The following is a 4,757-nucleotide window of genomic DNA, read 5'->3' as shown; positions in this document are numbered from 1 at the left end:
CACGAAGAGCTCTTCAGTTACCTCTCGTTTCAAGAGAGCTCCGCTGATGTCCACACCCCCACTTCCGAGTCCCAGCCCAACAATGGCCCCGCACCCCCAGAGCAATTCCTGATTCCCTCAGGAGTCAAATTCTAACAGGTAATCTGTACTCACTCAGCAATTAATAAAATAATACATTTATATGAAAACATCTATATTGACAGGCTTAAGGAAGTAATAGAGAAATAGATAGAAAGGAAATAAACAAACAACTAAATAAATAATTTAAATGAATAAATAATGATAATGACGTTTGGTAATGATGATGATGATTATGATGGTAATGTTGATTGTAATGGCAATTAAGATAATAATGAAAATCACTTTTGGCATCTTTAGAAACACCATATGTGAAGTTATGTGCAACATATAGAGGAGCTTGATACCTTGGCTGTAATATCAGTACTTGCTCTTCTATGGTGGCTCTCTTTTTATGAGTATCATAAGTCCTTCTCTGCCAAAACTGCAACGTACATTCAGAATTCAGTCAGAACTAGATTGGTGTACAGTCGTCCTGCCACTAATTGGCAGACATTGTACAGGTCATAAAACTCTAGTCTGCTATCTCGATGCTGAGACAAGAGCTTGTTGAGGGCCTGAGTATTAACAGCCTGGTTCTCCTGAATATTCATTCCGCTAAGGCATTTAAAACATTCTTGTTATGAAAGTATAAGGATTAACTGGCTGGCATCTAAGATAGCTGATAGTTGATTGCTGTTAACAACTTGACACTGTTGCTTTTTAAATTTTTTCCAGTTTTAGAGTGATGTTTGGGTAGTGATATTTCTCTTTTAGTGGATAATAATAATAATAATAATAATAATAATAATAATAATTAATAATAATTTAACACAATATTTTCTGTCAGTTAACTCAGCTTAAGTTAGTTTTAGTGGCTAAACAATTGTTAGCATCATGGATAGATAGATAGATAGATAGATGGATAGATAGATAGATAGATAGATAGATAGATAGATAGATAGATAGATAGATAGATAGATAGATAGAATTCCTGAAGGGAATTGGGTCGTCATAGCAGCCAGGTACATTTAAATACAATACAAATACAATACAATATGATACAAATAAAATACTTGAAGTAGAAAAGATAAATAGGTAGGTAAGGTGCAATCATCTAACTTTTAATTATCTAACAACTGCCCTATGTTCAAGAACTGCTCTGCAAGGACTGGAAAAATGCATGTTAATTTCTGTAAATCAGCCTCAAATAGCAGATCTATGCTGGCTCCCAAAAGTGACCCATGTCTGTAAAAACCTGCAGTTGGCTATTCCAGAGCCAGAAGTAGTAAAGGATCTTCTTTTCGAAGAGGTTATTAAGGAATATGTTAGGTCGTTGTTAAAATCGCCCTCTTCAGAGTATATTCTTAGGTGTTTCCAAAAGCGACAAAAACAAGAACGTCTCATCATTGTTTTCTCAGCTCCTTGCGATTCTTCCATTCCAAGCATAAGAGACTTAATTTCTCAAGAGCCGTTTTCCCTCTATGCTTTGTAGAATGCGCAGTACCCAGAGGTTTGTGTATAGCTGGGAAAAGCAGACATTAGATCCCTTCAAAGTCATACCACTTTACCCTTTTCAGTGTAGATGGGCTTCTAAATTGTACTTTATGTTAAACTGACATTCGGTTGCCGCAGTAGCCCTTCTTGACAGAAGCATTTTGCTGGATTCTCTACACATTTGCAAACTCTGTTTTCTTTCCCTGCTATAGTGGAAATAATTTCCATTTTGTGCATTTATTGTTTTTACTTGATTCTATCATCTTCAAATGCAAAGTATCAAAGCTATGCTAGCAGGGATTCAGTTTCACATTCGATGTAAAGATCCAGCATCCCACTTCTTCTGGGAAATCCTCCATTCAGCTGCTCCTCAGTGGCTTTAAAAGGTGCATCCTCAAGGAAACGATAAGACTCCTCACACAATTCACTGGTGCATAAATTGTTTTTCACTTATATTGACGTAATATTGGAAGAAATTCTGTTAGGGGCTTTTACGGGTTTCTCAGGTGTGAATATGCATGCAGATCTCATTTTAATCCTCAGAATGAGCTTCCCTTCTCTGATTTAACCTTAGAAGATCACATCACATGTACTCAATATTCTTTAAGCACTCACAAACTGATAGATCTCACCAAGGCACTCAAATTTTATTACTAAGACTTAACTACATTTTGTCCTTTCTCTTCTATGATGAAATCCCTGCATCATCACTCCAACCCATTGGTTGGCGCCCTTGTTCATTGTCGTTGGTTGCCCCCATGACCAGATCCCGGGTCTGCTTAAGATGTGTGATCTCTGCTGAGTTGCGGCCTAACGCGAACACTGTTCTTTCCCTACTTAAGATTGGCGCAGCTACGACCGCAGCTGTCATCTGCCCACATCAACCAATCTACCAAGGCTATGTCAGGCTCCACAAGAAGGAATTTTGATTGTGCAAAAACTCATGAGCTTCTGCTTCCCTTGCTTTTAAAATATGTATCTGCTGACACCCCAACTGGTCGAGGCAGACGACCACCCACCTAGAGCAATAGGGTCTGTCCTAGGTTTCTGCCTCTTAAAAGGCAGTTTTTCCTTGCCCCCATTGCCAAGTGCTTGCTCATGGTGGTACTGTTGGGTCTCTGTACATGTTATAAGGAGTTCGGTCTAGACCTGCTCTATTTGAAAGTGTCCTGAGATAACTTCTGTTATGAATTGGCGCTATACAAATTGAATTGATCATATATTTGCATATCAGGTGGTTGCTGGGTTTAGAGTATCTATATCTTTGCTATAGAGGAAATGTTTCTGCATAATGTTTGCTAAGTAGTATATTCCCTCATGGCTTGAGGTGCTCATAGGGAATAGCCAGTTCACTAGGCAGTGTATTCCGCTGGGGCCAAAGTGCTTCAGGGAATGGCCACACGGCAGCCAAGGTGCCAAGCCAAGGTCACACATAGCAGTTTCGTCACTAAATAGCGTCAGGCTCCATTCCATATTGTTTTGGGGATTAAGGTATTTGCGCATCACTCCCCAATATCTCTATGTAAACATATCTGCGGGGAGTGATGAGGTCGGAGCCTAGACGCCAAAATCTAAATATGCTATATTGCTTTAAACATTTCAAAGTGAGTTAGCTGACTGAAATGGAGTGAAGCCTGCGAGCTAGTTCAGGCAGTCAGCTCATGCTGCGCTGATATACACAATGACATGCCTTATTCCATAATCACTAACCAAGCGCACCCTTCCAATCTGGCGGCCTATTCAAACTGCACAATTTCCCAGCTCTCCCTCTGCTCTGTCAATGCCGCTGTTGCCCTGCATCCGTATTGCTGCCTGCTGCGCTGTAAGCCCCACCACCACCCCAGCATCCACCTGTAGACTCCAACTGGGGTTTAAGGTATTTGCACAGATATGTTTACATAGAGATATTGGGGAGTGATGAGGTCGGAGCCTAGATGGCAAAATCTAAATATGCTATATTGCTTAATAAACATTTCAAACGTGAGTTGGCTGAACTTTTTTTGTGTGTATTTAATGTGTGACTTTAACACTTTTCACATTTTCTCTTTTACTTAATATCTTTACTTAAAAAATCTCCAATAACAATGGCAAAAATATAAATACAATCTAGACACTTTGCAGTCACTTCAAGCAGAATATCACATATATCACTTATTTGCAAGCTCATGTGATGAAATATTTCCAGTCAGCCAGTTCTTATTCAGACCAAGTTTTTCTGGTCTGAATGAGAACAAATATAAATTGAATTTCAGGATGGATATCCTTGCATGATGAGCCTCTCTGCTATCTATAGCACAGATTTTACTGAATATTGCCTACTTCCACAGTGCTGGCTATTTGCTGGGATGGAATTATCCAGTATGCTCACACCTCACTATTTCTGCTTACTCAGGACGGATTAAGCTTTTGGTTTGTTTAGCTTTTCCAACATTGAGAAATTCCTCAACTGTAAAAAATAATTTTCAACTCATCAGTGTTCAGTATAATATCTTACACCAAGATACAAGGAAATTAGACTGCATGTGTCTATAATTCTTTTAAATCTATATAATTATTTAAAATTATTTATGTCAAAAAATCACATTGCTACATCATATATTAAGAAAAAACTGTGAAAGGTAATACCTGATTTCCTTGACAGACAGGAAAACAACACAACTCAACACAGCAGACTGTACATTCAACTGTGTGCATTAAAGTCTGCACCTGCATTTATAATAGGATGGTGAATTTGCCTCTTCATTATCAAATTAGCACCCCTATAGAGAGTAAGACAGACTGACAGAAAAAAAGACAGAGAGATGAGACACTGCATGGAGTAAGCAGATTACATAAGTCCTTCACCTCACATGCCTGACTATGTGACTGCAAAATGCCCAAGAGACTGAGGGATGGAGGAAGGCTGCGAGAGGAGAGGAGGTGGGGGAAGCGGAGTAAATTGAAGAAAATTAAGTGGAAGAGGGGAGAGAAGAGGGATTTGAGAGAGAGAGAGAGGGAGGCTGATGAGAGGTTTATAAAAAGGAAAGTGAAGATGATGTAGAGGGCGTATGAAGTGGGCCTCTGTCATTCTAGTTAATGCCAGTTGCCTCGCCTCAACGACACCAAAAAGACTGCAGCTGAAGAGGACTCTGATATGCAGCCTGACAAAAGCACTTATCAGATGCAGCACGGCTTGAAAAAATGCTGACGTTCCGGCAAAACAT

Source organism: Dicentrarchus labrax, unplaced genomic scaffold, assembly GCF_905237075.1.
Source record: "Dicentrarchus labrax unplaced genomic scaffold, dlabrax2021, whole genome shotgun sequence".
Taxonomy (NCBI): domain Eukaryota; kingdom Metazoa; phylum Chordata; class Actinopteri; family Moronidae; genus Dicentrarchus; species Dicentrarchus labrax.
The sequence above is the reverse complement of the archived record's forward strand: the minus strand, read 5'-3'. Positions refer to the sequence as shown.